At 41.1% G+C, this 19,432-nt stretch overlaps 1 pseudogene; it reads right to left on the minus strand.

Moving 5' to 3' along the window:
- Positions 1-7,713: 7,713 nt before the first annotated feature.
- LOC148443144 (E3 ubiquitin/ISG15 ligase TRIM25-like) lies at positions 7,714-9,597 on the minus strand (annotated as a pseudogene).
- Positions 9,598-19,432: the final 9,835 nt, after the last annotated feature.

Here is a 19,432-nt window from a genome sequence, read left to right on the forward strand (position 1 = left end):
GAGTGTTAGTCTAATAGACAAGGAAAGGCTTACCTCACCACTGTGCCACCATGCTTCTTGTATGTATGATAAGGTTAGAGTGTTAGTCTAATAGACAAGGAAAGGCTTACCTCACCACTGTGCCACCATGCTTCTTGTATGTATGATAAGGTTAGAGTGTTAGTCTAATAGACAAGAAAAGGCTTACTTCACCACTGTGCCACCATGCTTCTTGTATGTATAATAATAATAAGGTTAGAGTGTTAGTCTAATAGACAAGGAAAGGCTTACCTCACCACTGTGCCACCATGCTTCTTGGATGTATAATAATAAGGTTAGAGTGTTAGTCTAATAGACAATGAAAGGCTTACCTCACCACTGTGCAACCATGCTTCTTGTATGTATAATAATAAGGTTAGAGTGTTAGTCTAATAGACAATGAAAGGCTTACCTCGCCACTGTGCCACCATGCTTCTTGTATGTATGATAAGGTTAGAGTGTTAGTCTAATAGACAAGGAAAGGCTTACCTCACCACTGTGCCACCATGCTTCTTGTATGTATGATAAGGTTAGAGTGTTAGTCTAATAGACAAGGAAAGGCTTACCTCACCACTGTGCCACCATGTTTCTTGTATGTATGATAAAGTTATAGTGTTAGTCTAATAGACAAGGAAAGGCTTACCTCACCACTGTGCCACCATGCTTCTTGTATGTATGATAAGGTTAGAGTGTTAGTCTAATAGACAAGGAAAGGCTTACCTCACCACTGTGCCACCATGTTTCTTGTATGTATGATAAGGTTAGAGTGTTAGTCTAATAGACAAGGAAAGGCTTACCTCACCACTGTGCCACCATGCTTCTTGTATGTATGATAAGGTTAGAGTGTTAGTCTAATAGACAAGAAAAGGCTTACCTCACCACTGTGCCACCATGCTTCTTGTATGTATAATAATAAAGTTAGAGTGTTAGTCTAATAGACAAGGAAAGGCTTACCTCACCACTGTGCCACCATGCTTCTTGGATGTATAATAATAAGGTTAGAGTGTTAGTCTACTAGACAAGGAAAGGCTTACCTCACCTCACCACTGTGCCACCATGCTTCTTGTATGTATGATAAGGTTAGAGTGTTAGTCTAATAGACAAGGAAAGGCTTACCTCACCACTGTGCCACCATGCTTCTTGTATGTATGATAAGGTTAGAGTGTTAGTCTAATAGACAAGGAAAGGCTTACCTCACCACTGTGCCACCATGCTTCTTGTATGTATAATAATAAAGTTAGAGTGTTAGTCTAATAGACAAGGAAAGGCTTACCTCACCACTGTGCCACCATGTTTCTTGTATGTATGATAAGGTTAGAGTGTTAGTCTAATAGACAAGGAAAGGCTTACCTCACCACTGTGCCACCATGCTTCTTGTATGTATGATAAGGTTAGAGTGTTAGTCTAATAGACAAGAAAAGGCTTACCTCACCACTGTGCCACCATGCTTCTTGTATGTATAATAATAAAGTTAGAGTGTTAGTCTAATAGACAAGGAAAGGCTTACCTCACCACTGTGCCACCATGCTTCTTGGATGTATAATAATAAGGTTAGAGTGTTAGTCTACTAGACAAAGAAAGGCTTACCTCACCTCACCACTGTGCCACCATGCTTCTTGTATGTATGATAAGGTTAGAGTGTTAGTCTAATAGACAAGGAAAGGCTTACCTCACCACTGTGCCACCATGCTTCTTGTATGTATGATAAGGTTAGAGTGTTAGTCTAATAGACAAGGAAAGGCTTACCTCACCTCACCACTGTGCCACCATGCTTCTTGTATGTATGATAAGGTTAGAGTGTTAGTCTAATAGACAAGGAAAGGCTTACCTCACCACTGTGCCACCATGCTTCTTGTATGTATGATAAGGTTAGAGTGTTAGTCTAATAGACAAGGAAAGGCTTACCTCACCACTGTGCCACCATGCTTCTTGTATGTATGATAAGGTTAGAGTGTTAGTCTAATAGACAAGGAAAGGCTTACCTCACCTCACCACTGTGCCAGGCCTTTCCTGGAGGGTGTTGTAGTGTGTGACCTGGAAAGCCGGTTCATGCACACACAGGGTCACATGGTTTGTTCATTCTCAGACTTCTCATTCAATATGTAATTAGGCCAGATTGAGTGTTGACGTGAGGGAATCTTTATGTGGCAGTGGCTGGGAACCAGGACCACAACAGGGTGAGAACTGAAGATGAACACTGATAGGACAGGTAATTGAAGGCAAAGCTGAGGTAAATGCTGTAACAATTCCATGGGACATGAATAATAACAGGTAGTCCAGGTTCTGCAAAACAGATAATATAACAGGAACTGGAGTGGCTACAAATAATGCTGTAACAAGCAGTGCTGTAGCAGGGCCAGGACTGGTGTGATGCAGTAAGGCGTTGGGGCTGGAGAGGCACTGCCACCTAATCCTGCATTTGCTGGGTGCCTACTGGGATTTGTTGACAGGGGACACCTACCAGCTTCTTCCCTGCAGCCGGAGGCCGGAGCTTACTCCGGCTCCCCAGTGTGTGTAATCTGGTGAGTGTTAACTATAAAAATGATTACAATAAACAAAGAAGATGTTTATAATTTATAAATATCTTCTTTGTATTATTCTTATAATTTTTATATCAAACCTCAGGAGTATGACTAGGGAGGCTCTGCCTCCCCTGCCTCCACGTCCCTGCATTATGCGTATAAGGGCCACTACTGTGGGAATTATGTGTATAAAGGACGCTATCACTGTGGCATTATGTATATAAGGGTACTACTACTGTGGGCATTATGTGTAAGGGGCACTACTACTGTGTGGCATTATCTGTATAAGGGGCACTATTTTGTGTCGTAATGTGAATAAGGGACACTGCTATGTGGTGTAATGTGAATCAGGGGCACTAGGTGCATTGTAATGTGAATAAGATTGCGCTACTGTATGGCATAATTTGAATTGGGGGTACTATTGTGTGGCCACGCCCCTTCCTTTGACACACACTGTCCCGTTATAAAATATGGGAAGGAGGGCACAAATGTATAGTTTGTAGGGCAGCAACGAACACCATAACATCATATGATACCTAGTGCAATGGAAATGTGAGAATTGCAACAGAGGACACCTAACCCTGAATGTAGAGATCAGCACTTACAGGTCACACTTGCCTACTTTTGAGAAAGCATTTCAGGGAGATTGTGGAAGCAACCCCTATGAGCACGGCGGTAAAGTGGGTGTGTACTGCTACATCTGGGGGCGTGTCATACATGTGATGGGCGTGTACTGCTACATCTGAGAGGCATGTCATACATGTGATGGGCGTGTACTGCTACATCTGAGAGGCATGTCATACATGTGATGGGCGTGTACTGCTACATCTGAGAGGTGTGTCATAGATGTGATGGGTGTGTACTGCTACATCAGAGAGGCGTGTCATAAAACAGACTTACATCCTAATGTAAATGAGCCCCAAAGCAGTCAGTAAGATCTACTTGTTGATGAAAATACACTGACACTTATCAGAAAATACATGTAGCCATAGGGATCATTGTGCCTTATACCCAATGCAGGGAAATGATATTAATGATCCCATTTGAATGTATATATCTCTGTTTTTTATTAATATAACAGCATTATAATGGGCGTAAGGTGCAATCAGGGAGATTGCTAGACTCTTCGGGGAAATAGATTGCTGCTATTTCAAGGAGTCTCCCTGACAATGAGGGAGAGTTGGCAAGTATGTTACAGGTATTGCAGCTGGAATGCAGTTTACTGATAGGAACAGAGTGCTGGAAATAATGAAACAGGAGGTTAGAAGGCAAAATTTAAAGCAAAGGGAACCAGACCTGAGCTTCTGACAAGATTGGTTCAATGAAGTTAAATAATTAATTTCTACATAGGCATATAAGTTGTAACACATATACCCTGTGCTAGGCCCCATTGAGGTTTGAAAAGGATATTGTATTCATGCAGTCTATGCATAGACTGGTCAGATAACCTTTTGAGGTCAAACAAGACATAAATTGAGGGGCTCAACTTGTACCTGTCACTATCAGAGATGTATAATGAGCCATCCAGAGCTTATATGGTGTTATCAGTAGATAGCCACATTCCAATAGAATGTAAGATGTGTAGAGACGCTAAGCATTATGGGTTACTGGGTTATTCTACACAAAGGAGCTGTGAAAGTTTATCTCCAGTCATTACTGTATTTCTTTGTCTGGGAGTATATGTTAGTGCTTACAGAGCATGTGCTAGAGGTAAGAATGGTCCATGCTATGTTGTACCAATCAGTGCTTGGTACCCAGTATGTAACTAATATGGGCTTAATATCTGGAAGGCCACCACTCCATACTAGGGTATACAAATCAGGATATACACAAAGGCTCTTTGGCTCATGTATGGACCTGAGACTGCAGTAGGGTGCCTGCAATGTATATTGAACTATATGGGTGTTGTGAAACGAGGGCTCCCCAGATGAAGATGAAGTACATCTTATGTTGAAGATGATGAACTACTGGTGTCATCTGAATATCTACACAAAAGTTGAGTACACTGAATACTTTTTATGTTTGCTTGTTACTTGTAAATAAAGTGTGTTCATTTGTACTCACTCAAATGGTCACATGTGTGTACTATTTAATTTCGATCAGAACAAAACCCACCGTTATGCAGGCTGTTTGCTAGGGGCAGGAAATTTCACAGGTGGGCACAGGTGCAGCTCATTAGATGGGCACAAATCACAGATATAATTGTTCCCTGGCTGGCAGACACACCAATACAGCAGCACCCCCTGGTGAGCAAGTGGTACTGCAACCAGATCTGAAGATTCCATATCATGATACACAGAAGTTTTACCCCAGGCCATAGCGGTATGTTGACCCCCTTGCTATATAGAGTCAAATAAAAAAATAGAAAAACATTTGTATGTTTTTTTTGTTTTAAAAATGTTATAAAATGTTAATAGTTATCAATATGTCGAGAAATAAGCTTAATAATTTACTGCCTCTGTTATGTAAATCCCAGGACTAGTGCAATTCAGCTGGAGACCGACAGACAGGTCTGATGACTTCTGTGGTGGGTGAGTAATGGGAGTGAATGTCATTTTGAGTGTTTTAGCAACATTTATAGAATAATTAGCCCTATTTATGTATATATTAGTTCAGTTGATGGCCCAGAACAGTTACATTGTTTCTTATCGAAAATTATGATTTATTTACACAATTTGTGGAAGTTACAGAAACAATCTCCTATTTCCTATATCCACGACCAATCTGTAATCAGCATAAAGCACATGCCAGCCCTGATCTATCCTGATCTTTATGAAAATCCCAACATTTGGTTAGAATATCTGTCACCCCTGTCTGCCCCTCCCCTCTAGATTGCTTTTCCTTCTGGCCTGCAAGGAACACGAGGCACAGAGATGGCAAATAAAAAGGTTCAGCTTTCCATGGCCCGACGGCTACTAACAAAGTACTAATGTCGTGGAAAGATGGGACTGTGTATGACTTAGTGCTCACCGGAGAAAGAAATCTCTATATAACACTGATCACAGATACATCACATTATTTTATTAAGTGGTAATGGATACACTCATTATACGTCATTATCTCCATATAACTCTGATCACAGATACATCACATTATTATAGTCAGTGGTAGCGGATACACTCATTATACATCATTATATCCATATAACACTGATCACAGATACATCACAATATTATAGTCAGTGGTAGCGGATACTCTCATTATACATCATTATCTCCATATAACTCTGATCACAGATACATCACATTATTATAGTCAGTGGTAGCGGATACACTCATTATACATCATTATATCCATATAACACTGATCACAGATACATCACATTATTATAGTCAGTGGTAGCGGATACTCTCATTATACATCATTATCTCCATATAACACTGATCACAGATACATCACATTATTATAGTCAGTGGTTGTGGATACACTCATTATACGTCATTATCTCCATATAACACTGATCACAGATACATCACATTATTATAGTCAGTGGTAGTGGATACACTCATTATACATCATTATCTCCATATAACACTGATCACAGATACATCACATTATTATAGTCAGTGGTAGCGGATACACTCATTATACATCATTATCTCCATATAACACTGATCACAGATACATCATATTATTATAGTCAGTGGTAGCGGATACACTCATTATACATCATTATCTCCATATAACACTGATCACAGATACATCACATTATTATAGTCAGTGGTAGCGGATACACTCATTATACATCATTATCTCCATATAACACTGATCACAGATACATCACATTATTATAGTCAGTGGTAGCGGATACACTCATTATACATCATATCTCCATATAACACTGATCACAGATACATCACATTATTATAGTCAGTGGTAGCGGATACACTCATTATACATTATTATCTCCATATAACACTGATCACAGATACATCACATTATTATAGTCAGTGGTAGCGGATACACTCATTATACATTATTATCTCCATATATCACTGATCACAGATACATCACATTATTATAGTCAGTGGTAGCGGATACACTCATTCCGTATCATTATCTCCATCCTCCCGTTATTGCTGGGAGGAAGCAGAGTCAGCAGGAAGCTGATAACACAAATGATACATCTGCATTTATATAACACACAGTAATGGTGCATACACACGGTCAGATCAAAGCTATTACAGAATGTCAAGAAAGATCCCTCACCAGGCTATCTATAGTACATATCTTATACAAGTAGGGGCAATCTTTTAGCTACCCATATGGATTTCAGTGTATAATTAAACCATAGGTGCTTATTGCATGTAGGTGCTACCCATTGATTAAAAAATTAGTATATTTGTATCAAAAAAGAAAGATAGGAATCAATTTAAGTGCGGGTGCACTCAAACCCCTTTTAATACATAAAATATATACATTTTTATTGGATATGCTTTAAAATATTATTTTTAGTACTCTGGCTAGTAGGTATACAGTGAAGGAGGCTGTGAATTGCCTCTAAGAGTTATCAATCAATATGCTATATGACATGCTAACTATTGCTCAAAACTAGTTTTGCAAGGGATTTGTAGTAAATCCCTGTGATATTGCCTGAATTCGCAATGCGAATTCAGTCGTTAATATCACGCTACAATCTGCATTCAATATGCGCACTGTAGTAAATAGAGCCCTAAGTGATGTAGTCACATACTGTATATAATACATAAATACATATAATCCTAGATAATCAGCAATAGAGAAAGCAGGTGGTAATCACTATAATACGCGGATTTTCCATGTTCTCGGACTCTACTACATTGGGCATGTATACATAGTGTGAGAGGTTACTGCAATACTCTCACATTTTCTATACTCTCACCCTATTGCATTTGGCCCTATATTTGGACATTGTTACACTGGTACCCACTGGGAAAAGGGCACAAGCAGTAATGGAGTGCATTCCAGCATTATACTGGGCATCTATAGGTGCAGAGGACCAATCATTTAGTAGCCCTGCTCCATAAAGAGCAGAGGTGCAAGGGGGGTTTTTTCAAAACCAAATGTGGAGGTTTTGCATGTGGTTGAGCTAAACCGTATGCGATTTAGGTGGCATTGCCGCACACCAACCAGTGGCTTTGGGTTTTCACCCGTCAAATCACGAGACAACATATTGTGTGGTTTACAGATGTAACCAATGGTGACCTGTAGCAATTTAAAAACCACCAAAAATGGCTCCTTATGCTGGGTATAAAATGTCTGACAGCCTGAAACCCATCAGATATCATGGCCATACACTGAGATATTTCATAGTGTATGGCCACACAATATCGGAGTTCCATGTTGGAGGGGGGTCTGAGGTAAATTTACCCACTGGTTACACAACACAGGAGGGGCTTGCTGTAGCTCCACCCACTGCAGCATTCTATTGGCTAAATGTTCCACCAAACAACTATCTCTCCTGTGATGTCACCAGTCTCTGGGCTGATTCCTTAAGGTCATTTTTCCCATCTCCTGACTTCCCCAGATATAGTTATACAGCCATCCCATACACATAATGCTGCACGTAGGGGCTCAGTAAAAGTTGCAGTGACCGTGTGTAGGTGTCTGATGGAGTCACACAGAGAATAAAAGGACAGCTGTCCTGCCCCATAATCCAGGTATATCCTCACTCTGTCACAGGGATATTGTTAGTTGCCCATTTCACTATACTTTCATGTCTTACTAAATATTGATTATTCTTCCCCCACAAACTCCAGGACTTGTTATTATCACCAATGTATGCCTTATCTCCTCTCCTGTCTAAACTGGGATAACACATCCCCACCATCCATGACACTGAGTTACTAACATCCACTTCCCAGTAATGTCGCCCTGAGGAGAATCCCCTGGTGCTTATTACCTGAGGACACTGAAATCTCTCTGGTGTTTCTACATATTTTTGGTTTATATATGTCTTGGATGCAGTTTTCCTGTCACCTGGGATCTCTATATTATTACCAGCTGTGTTTATATCCAGTAATATGTCTGTAGCTTCCTGCACATAGATCCCTGCATTTATACCTGTTATTATATCAGATAACCCTCTGTATAATGTCCCTGAGATGAGACCCACATCCAGATCTCCTGCACCATGGACCTGGTTATCATGTCTCTCTGTGTCCTCAGTATCACACAAGTCACCTGTGTCTGGTTCCTGTAAGACAGTCACTGGGTCACACATGTTACACAGCTCCTCAATGTGACGCATCTTCCTGGACAGCTCGTCCTTCTTTATTTCCAGCTGCTGGATCAGATCAGAGACTGAGAGTGAAACGCGCTGTTCCTGCCTGGAGATCTCACTCAGGACTCTCTTCTCCAGGTCTTCCAGCTGTCTCCTGATGTCTCTAAACAGGGCAGTGACTCTCTCTGTTACACCAGCTGCTTTTCCCTGATCTTCTCTTCTGCGCTCCTGCAGACTCTGGACTCTTTTCTCAGTCTCCGCTCTCTTTGTGGTCAGTTTCTGCAGAACATTTCTCAGCTTCTTCTTATTCTTCTTAGAGGCCTCATTCAGCGACTCCACCTGATGTCCTTTGTGTTCCCCAATCTGACAGCAGGACACACAGATACAGGCAGCGTCCTCAATGCAGTAATACTCCAGGATCTTCTTATGGATGGAGCATTTCCTGTTCCCCAGGGAAGTATTTGGATCAGATAAGACGTGTTTTGCTGACTTGCTGTGTACTCTCAGGTGTTTATCACACAGAGAAGCCTCACAATGCAGACAGGATTTAGCAGCAGGTACAGGAGAGTCCACACAGTAAGTGCAGAAGATCCCAGTCTCCTCCTGATCTGGCCGAGTAGACAGGAATTTCCCCACTATGTTACACAGAGGAATGTTCCGTATCAGTGCAGGATGCTTCTGACATTCTACTCTGCAGTCAGGACAGGTATAAACTCCAGACCCCTCCTGTGTATCCAGCACACGATCAATACAGGCCTGGCAGAAGTTGTGCCCACATATCAGGGTTACAGGATCTGTATAAATGCTCAGGCAGATGGAACAGACCAGCTCCTGTCTCAGATCAGCAGACGCCATGGCTCACAGCAGAATAATGAAATGAAAGTGAACTCTGACACTCAGATACCAGTGGGATCACATTCTTCACCCAGGGCGAGGCTGAGTTTATCACTCAGATTATGTCTACAGGCTCAGTTGTAATACGGGACAAAGAATAATTCAGTAAACTATATGCTACTTTTAGAAACAATACAGAAGATTCAATAAGCAAAAATATATTTCCCCAGTATTTACAAGTTACCTAAAGTACGGTTATTGTTTTATTTTAAAAAATGTATCATATATAACAGGTTGCTATTAAACATGGTCTGGAGTTGTTATTGTTGGAGAGGAGTACGCTCCTGCCCTGTCTAGAGCAGTGACCCTGGCAGGGTGACATCACTGCGCATGTGTGACACTGCACAGCTCAATGTGTTGAGTGTCACAGTGCTGCTCCTTAGAGGTGAACTCTAATATCACTATTTTACCTACCTTACCGCTGATATAACCACTGCTGAGTGTCTACTGTACTACTGTGCAGTGTAAAACTATGAGGTATGCCTCATGGAAGTTTCATATAAATTTACAGCTGAAGCGTCAAAAGCTGTGGAATAATTTAGGTGACAATCCAGATCCTGATGAAGTAGAAACCATGGAGATCATAAGCCTAGCTGTGGAGCAATACATGTGTTTTACAATTCACGGGAAAATATCAGCACTTCACATGTGGATAGCCTTGCAGGCAACATATGAAAATAAAGGTCTCATAAGGAGGATTCATATCCGGATGCAAAGTCAATGTTTTATGCAAGTGAATTGATTGTTAGTCATTCCTAAAGAAGTATTGTATTGAGCACCAGCTAACCAATGCATACATGCCAGAGCAGAATGGTGTCAGTAACAAATCTTCTATCCAATTAAGGATACAAGATTTGTTGCAAGCTTATCAGATTCCAGAACCACACACAAAACCTTCATAGTTTCCATATCATCTAATTACATCCCCTCTCACAGTCCACACATAACCTCACATATAATTCTTTCACATCCTCCTGACCTTTGGCCAACATTCCTGTGTGACTGGATCATACAGCCCACCAAGACCCTCTACAATCTGGCTGGACCAAAATGCTATATATAGCATATAAGCACCTATCCTTTTGTATCAGTAGATGAGCGGGTCCAGTTCTCTGAGAACCAGACCTGCCCGAACTTCGCGGTCTTAGTCCGGTTCGAGTTTTCCCACCTGACTTGGATCCCAAAATGAGGAAAAATGTCATCATTCCGCTGTCAGATTCTGGCGGATTTTGCATTGTATATGTCCCTCCCCGCAGTGATTGCTTGTTGAATCCCGGGCTGTGGGGGTGTGCGGTGCTGTGCTCTATTGAGGGAGGGCTGTGTTGTCCAATGCATTAGTTTGCAGGGGTGTGCTGTGTTGCCCATCAAGGGTTTTGCTGTGCTGGGCTGTGTTGTCCAATCCGGACGGGGTGTGCTATACTCTGTCCAGGGGGCTGTGTTATTATCATTGCTCATCCAGGGGTTGTGCTGTGCTGACGGTCAAGGGGTGTGCTGTCCAGGGTTGTGCTGTACATCCAGTGTGCTGGCCATTAAGTGTACTTTACAACCACAGGCTATAAAAAAATAACTAAAAGTTTTTGAAATATTAAAAGAAATAATAAGTAAAAAAAAATACAAGAAAAATATTTTTACATGTCGCCCCCCCATATATCCAAAACACTGTGACGCTGCTGGTCATATTGTGAGTGACGCTGTAGGTTCATCATACTGCAGTGTAAAATTCATAAAGTATTGTGAATGACGCTGTCTGTCAGTAATACCACAATGTAGTATTATTCATACAACTATTGTGACACTCTTGGTCAGTAATACTGCAGTGTAATATTATTCATACAACTATTGTGACACTGTTGGTCAGTAATACTGCAGTGTAATATATTCATACAACTATTGTGACACTGTTGGTCAGTAATACTGCAGTGTAATATATTCATACAACTATTGTGACACTGTTGGTCAGTAATACTGCAGTGTAATATATTCATACAACTATTGTGACACTGTTGGTCAGTAATACTGCAGTGTAATATATTCATACAACTATTGTGACACTGTTGGTCAGTAATACCGCAGTGTAATATATTCATACACGTATTGTGACACTGAAGTAGAACAGCAGTGTAATATTATTCATACACGTATTGTGACACTGTTGGTCCAGAGCTACCCACCGGGAAGTGAAGAAGCTCCATCTTTCTACTCCGGCATATGTCCGCCACCCAGCTCCGCGATCCCTGCAGCATTGAAATCCCACACAGCTCCTACCCTTCCTCTACTCCTGAGCAGCACAGATAACAACAAAGTTACTTTGTAGTAGCTGCAGGACCTCACCCTGCCTGCTGCCTGTTCTAATCCCCAGCATACCCAGCACAGCAACCCGAATGCAGCCCTCATCCAAGGTAATGAGGCTGCCTGCATGTACTGTATAACAGATCTCACTGGTGCCCAGTATAGCCGGTTACAGGTGCCTGGAGGGGGGGGGGGCTTGGAGAACTGCAGGGCTGGGCCTCATTACTAGGCTATGTGCAGACCCCCCAGGGGTCTGCGATAGGGGTAGGGATAATTATACTATGGTCTGTATCAGGGGAAGGGGTCATTAATAGTGGTCTGCAATAGTAGTTAGAAATAGGTCTGCATTAAGAGTGGAGATCATTAGACAAGGGTTAGAATTAGGAGTAGTTGGTAATTAGACAAGGGTCTGTCTAAGAGGTTGGGGGTTATTAGACAATTAGGGGTAGAAATCATTAGACATGCATCAGACCCTCCAACTCTACTGTTTTTGCCTGTACAGTACCATTTTTTAAGTAGCTGTCTGTACCACCGGTGCAAGTTTAGCCAGGCTGCCCCCAGGCTCCCCCCCCCCCCCATCTACACAGTGCGGAAGAGATCCTGGGACAGCACAGCATCTCCAGGATGCTGGGCACAACCCCAGTGATGAAAATGGTGATGTGTCGTGATGCTGTGGCCTTCCACATGAGGTCACTTCCCTTTTTAAGCATTATTTCTGTATATGAAAAATGATGGTGTGGGGGGGGGGGGCTTCGGTGCTTATTCTGGCACAGGGCACATAAACCACTGCAGTGCCATTCTCTTTCCTAGATGTGCCATGTTGGTAATTGAACTACCACACCCGTTGAATTTTTCGACATGCCGAAAATGTCCACAAAATGTTACGGCCACAGACAGCATCCCCTATGTGCCCTTTCATTTAAAAAAAAAAATCTGACCCAAGTTGATGGGGTGGGCAAAATATGGTAGATTTTCAAATTTACCCAGTTTTTTTTGTTGCTCCCAACTCCAACCGGTTGCTCCAGGACCCTGGTGAATTGATAGGCATTATAAATACCGGGTTCAGCTCAATAAAAGCCTGCCTCCTTTGTATATAGGTGACTCGTAGCGGAATAACTGGATAATGTAGATGGTGGGTGTCATGAGAGAGACAACAAATTGACCATCATTACAGAGCGTCTTCCTGCCAGGATGTGTGCAATAAAGTGCAGATGCTTTTTATACAAAACTTAGTTGTGTGCTGTATATTGATCACATACTCACATTACATACATATTTACATGTTACATACAGTATGTAAAGCAGGCTGAGGTAACCTGAGGCACACCAGGCAAGTAACTTCCAGTAGGCCTGGCAAACATCATGGATGCTGGGATTTCTAGTTCAGCCAGAGCTACAGGCTGCTTCCCTCTGATGTAAACTAGCAAGTCTTGGTCCCATTATCCCTAACAACCTCCATGAGCACAAAGTAAATGTCTGTTTACAGTGTGTACTATTAAGCAGCACCTCCACAAGCAAGGCCACCGCATTCCTACTAGATGTATAAAACACCCTCCTCCAGATCAAAGATGTGATTCAGGAACTGAAGAACTTGATCCTGCATTGATCTTCTCTCATAAATTTTCTGAAGAATCAAAACATTAAAATAATAAATACATTAAAAACTAATCTATCTGTCCTTTCCCTGTCTTCAGTCCATAAACATATTCCAACTCCCTTGGGCCTATGGAAATACAAAACTAGGTGCGTTTTTATACAAATGCTATCCTGTGTAAATACTTGCAGCTGACAACTGAGGGCTTCTGTCTATTCCCTCAACTGAAACAAATAGAACAAGAAACAATGACCCTGATTCAGAGGCGGACGCTCTTTCAGAGTGCTCGCTCTGATTCAGGGAGGGTTTGTTTGTTTTTTGGAGCGACCTCCTGGCCGCTTGCATTGCTGTGGGTGACCACCCACAGCTATTGCGAGTGGCCAGGTGATGGTCGCGATGGTCTCGACCATCGCGACCATCTGGGCTTGCAACGAGACCTTTGCGGTAGGGTCTCGTTCCCGCAGTGAGCTTCCGGCTCTAAATAGTGATGTCAGTGGTGCCTCCCACAAATGGCAGGCGTTCCTTCGGGAACACCTCCATTTGTGTAGCCACCCCCCCTGCCCACCTCCAAAATGGGGCGAGCTGTTGATCAACATCGACAGCCGCCCCGTTTTGGTGTGAGACCCGGAGCAATGGAGCGCCCGTCGCAGGCCGGGTCTCGCGTGTGCATGCGCAGTGCTCCAACATCGCCCCGCTTGCGAGCACATAGCGCTTGCGAGCGGGGCTGGATCAGCCCCAATATGTCTGCACCAGTATAAAGTAACACTCAGGATTCCTAGAAGATGATATTAATTATCAATATATTATATATAAAACTGAACTGCAGTTCAAAAATAAAATATATCAAATATAAAAACACACAATTATGCATATATACTACAATTGCCTCAATACACTGCAACATATTAATTTTATCAATGGTATGTGAATAGATCTCAAAAATTCACTGAAAGCTCCCAGGCAGCACTTGGATAATGTATATTTCTATTAAATGATGAAAGATGTTATATTCACCAATCCAGACACCGATGACAAAACTGTGTGGAATGTCTCTGCGAGAATAAGTACATGTGATCTCTAGTAAGTGTCACAGCCGCACAACGCGGAGCCACCTGACAGGTTAGCAGTTCTCCTTGTTTTAGCCATGCTATAGAAATAGTTCCTGGCTAATCCTGATAATAAGGAGTATTAAGAAGTGAGTATAGCAGCACTGTGCACAATATGCGTTTGGACCAGCTCTCACCTCCCACTAAGTGCGGTCCACTCAGTCCAGTTCTCACCTCCCACCAAGCACGGTGCACTCAGTCCGGTTCTCACTCTGTGTTGGGCAGCGCAATATGGGCAGATGTGTAATGACGTGCTCTGTGTCTCCAAGATCAGCTCCCCACTGGCCGCTCTGCAGGCAGCACAAACAAAGGTGTCTGAGTGTATATTACTCAGGATGAAGGGAAGCAAATCTCCAGAGTAATACAAGGCTGTGAGAGTCAAATCCAATAATAGGCCCATACTTTTCGCCGACATTGTGTGTTTTTGGAGAAAACACTTTTCGTGCACGAGGCCGCTTTTCGCCCAATTCAATTCCAAAGGACGCGAAAACACATTCCGGCGAAACTCAAGCAGGCAGAAAGTGCTGTCAGATTTGGGGAAATCAGCCTGACACCCCCCAAAAGATGCTCTGACATGGGGGATCACTCTAGATATGCCCGAATAGCCCCGCTGAAGGTATTAGTTGTGCTTAAATGCTCTCAATAGCTGCTATTTAGCGTCTTTGCACAAGTGGTGAAGAAGAGCATTTAGCAGGTTTTTTTGCAAAAATAAGCAGTCCCAGGAAATTTGGGGTACACGAAAATGGGTGCAAGCATGGTTAAAAATTGCTAAAGTGAGGTTTAAAAAAACGCACCTTCAGCAAATGCCTGCAATCAAAAAAACACCTGGGGCATAATTGGGGGACCCCCTTCAGTCTATTTAGCTAGTTTTTAAGTTTGTCCCCCAACTTTGAACTCTTTTGTCCCCAAAGCAAAAGTACTTTTTTGGGGTGATCTGAAGTTTTTTTTGAAACTTTTTTTGATGCAGTTTACCTTTGGGGGACTGTCCCAAGGCTGCAGGGGTGTTCCCGCAACTTTGCACCCCAAACCCCAATTCTGCACTTTTTCTACCTGCATTCAGAGGCGAATCTTTTCTGCTGGTTACAAGGCGCAGACTTTTCACACCGTCGACAAGTCTTTCAAATTGAATACGGGGATAAGTTCTCACCTAGCGAAATAACGTCATCAGTGGAAACTTTTAGCTGAAAATGGCTTATAGCGGCTAATTGAATACGGCCCATAAAGGCATTGTTTAGAATGGAATTCTGCAATCCATAATATGCTTAAAACACCCTTGATGCATTTCTCCCCTTTAACAGGTGTTTCATTGACTTTTGAAAAAAGTATTGTCTTGGTTCAGGTACAAGAAAATCAGAAAAAAAGAGAAATGAGAAGTTGGAGGGAGGAACCCAGAAAACAACGGAAATACAGAAAGTAAACAACAAGGAGGAATCTCTAAAGGTGCATACACACACAACGATTTTATGAACGATTTAACTATAATTAAATCATTATCGTTCAATCGTTTAATAAAATCATTCAGTTTCTGAGTTACAACGATGAACGATAATCGTTCATGCGCATTTACGTTTGTAGTTCATCGTCCATTCTGACTGTCCAACTGAACGATTTTCATTAAGGTAAGTAACAAAATCTGTTTGTAGTTTGTAAAAATCATTCATTACATTTCTTAAATGAACAATTTTCATTCATTTTTCCCTTGAAAAAATTTACGAAAATTGTTCACTAAAATCGTTCATTTAACAAATCGTTGTGTGCGTATGCAGCTTTACGATTATTATTCTGACAAACAGGGTACTTACAGATAACCAGAAAGCTGTTTTGCACAAGGGATTATCTTTTTCACCGACAAGGGGATTTGAACATTTTGGATGTGAAGAAAATCTTTTGGCCAGAAAGATACTTAAAAATTATTTGTTAATCAGATCATAACGCACCATGATGGTGAGGATGAGATCCCATCAGAGGTGGATAATAGGTGAGGAGGAATCTGATTTATTTACAATAGAAGATTAAATGGTCATACAAATCCTTAAAGAATTGGACCTCAAGGTGAGGGGTTAGAGATACCTAACCCCTCGAAATGCAAAAAAAAAGAACAAAACATTTCTAGATTTTTCCATTTGTCCACAAGTAAGAACATATGTAGATCTGGTCTCAAAAATGTTGGATATATTACTGAAAAGTATGGGGAAAAGTAATACATATATCCATCTATAGGAAATGTGAGCAGGAAAGAGAAGCAAACCCTCAAAGAAATTAGGCAGGATACTATTGTGAAACTATCTGATAAGGGTGGGAATATAGTACTATGGCCATTAACAATGTATATGGAAGATCTAAATTAACAACTGAGCAATAGAAATTATTATAATTATTAATGTTCAATCCAACTAACAATTTCCTTACCAACTACAATAAATTGATATTGGAAGCCTTCCAAGTGGGTACTATAACTAAAACAGATTTTGAATATCTGAAAGTTGAAAGCCCAGTAATCCCGACTGTACCTTCTCCCAAAAGTACACAAAAATGAGAAAACACCCCCAGGAAGACCAATTGTTTCTGGTATTGGTAGTCTCTCCAATAGAGCAAGCATTTTTGTGGATCAACATCTGACAAAGTATGTACTAACATTACCCTCTCATGTAAGGGACACCTTGGATGTGTTGACAAAACTGGAGAATTTAATGGTAAATTCCAGTACGTTACTTGCCATTTGTGATGTGGAGAGTCTTTATACCAGCTTCAATCATGATGCTGGTATAGCAGCAATTGAATAATTTACCAGAATGGACATGAGGATGGACTTCAATAAAAGTTTGGTGTCATTTCTTAAATTTGTGCTGACCGAAAACTATTTTGTATGCCAAGACAGGTAAGAGGTATTGCGATAGGGACCACATAAGCAAACCTCTGCTTGGGGTGGTCTGCAATTCCAATGAGATGTACTGTACACGGAGCACAATTTATTATGACTCTGGTACATTGATGATATTCTAATTCTTGAAACTAATTTTTAATATCAAACAGACCCACATACATTTCTTGCATATCACCATCAGAATAGAACAAGATGGTTCTCTGTCTATGGATTTTTTACCTCAAAAATACTGCCACAAATAGTATACTTCATGCTACCAGATCCCATTTACCAGCAACAATTAGAGGTGTACCAAGACAAAAACAACTGGGTGAAAGACTTTTCAAGAAATGATACAGCAAAGTACTTTTTAAAAGAATGATTCAAGAGACTGAACATTGAACAAGAACATATCTTCTCAATCCCAAAAAATCTAAAACTAATGGAACAGATGATAACATTAGATTCATCGGAAACTTTTGCAAAGAATGGCGCCATGCCAAGAATATTCTCCAAAAACATTGGGAGATCTTACTTACAGATAAAGATTTATCCCAGATCCTACCGAAACAGGTACAAGTTAATTGGAGAAGATCGTATAATCTTAAAGACAAACTTGTCCAAAGTCATCTTCAGAGTACACATGGGATTACATACAGTACAATAAACATCGCTCTTTCAAATGCGGATCGTGCAGGGCTTGCCAATCCATGACACCCACAAAAAGCTATCATGATAAATTTAAAAGAGAATGGCATATTAAGGAGTTGATCAATTGTAACTCTATTGGGATCGTGTACCACCTCATATGCCCATGTGATAAAATCTACATAGGCAAAACCATTAGACCTCTGAAGAAGAGAATACTCAAACATGTAGATACAATTAGAAGTGCCAAACGAGAAAATCAAAGTTTAGAAATCTACCACCTATAGCTAGACATTTTTTAAGACATCATGATTGTAATCCGAAGGGTTTGCCAGCCTTTGGCATGACCCAAGTACACCTAGGTATAAGAGGGGGAGATCTGAATAAAGAACTTTTAAGAAAAGAAACAACAATGATATTCTTGATGGACAGCTTATACCCAAAGGGCCTCAATGAAGGGAATAGTTTCGGTCTTTCTGTAAGTCCCTATAGGAGGACACCTCTATTTCTGGAACAATAAAGTAATTGATGTAAATTTCTATGATATTATGTGAATTTTTACCATTTTGTGATTAATTTTGTTACAGTAAATGGCCATGAATGTAATATGTCTGAAAGAGAGGAGCGGATATAGGACAATGACTCAATCATACATACATGTCTTATGAAGGTTACATGGAGAGACACCTGAACCCAAATATCTACACATGTACCTGCATATATGTCCAGATCCATAGGACTAGCACCTAAAGGAGACATACTGTATAGCACTAGCCCTGTGACAATGATATATTACATCCATAGGACTAGCACATAAAGGAGACATACTGTATAGCACTAGCCCTGTGACAATGATATATTACATCCATAGGACTAGCACATAAAGGAGACATACTGTATAGCACTAGCCCTGTGACAATGATATATTACATCCATAGGACTAGCACATAAAGGAGACATACTGTATAGCACTAGCCCTGTGACAATGATATATTACATCCATAGGACTAGCACATAAAGGAGACATACTGTATAGCACTAGCCCTGTGACAATGATATATTACATCCATAGGACTAGCACCTAAAGGAGATATACTGTATAGCACTAGCCCTGTGACAATGATATATTACATCCATAGGACTAGCACCTAAAGGAGACATACTGTATAGCACTAGCCTTGTGACAATGATATATTACATCCATAGGACTAGCATCTAAAGGAGATATACTGTATAGCACTAGCCCTGTGACAATGATATATTACATCCATAGGACTAGCACATAAAGGAGACATA

Source organism: Taudactylus pleione, unplaced genomic scaffold (genome assembly GCF_031769625.1).
Source record: "Taudactylus pleione unplaced genomic scaffold, aTauple2 ptg001329l, whole genome shotgun sequence".
Lineage (NCBI taxonomy): Eukaryota > Metazoa > Chordata > Amphibia > Anura > Myobatrachidae > Taudactylus > Taudactylus pleione.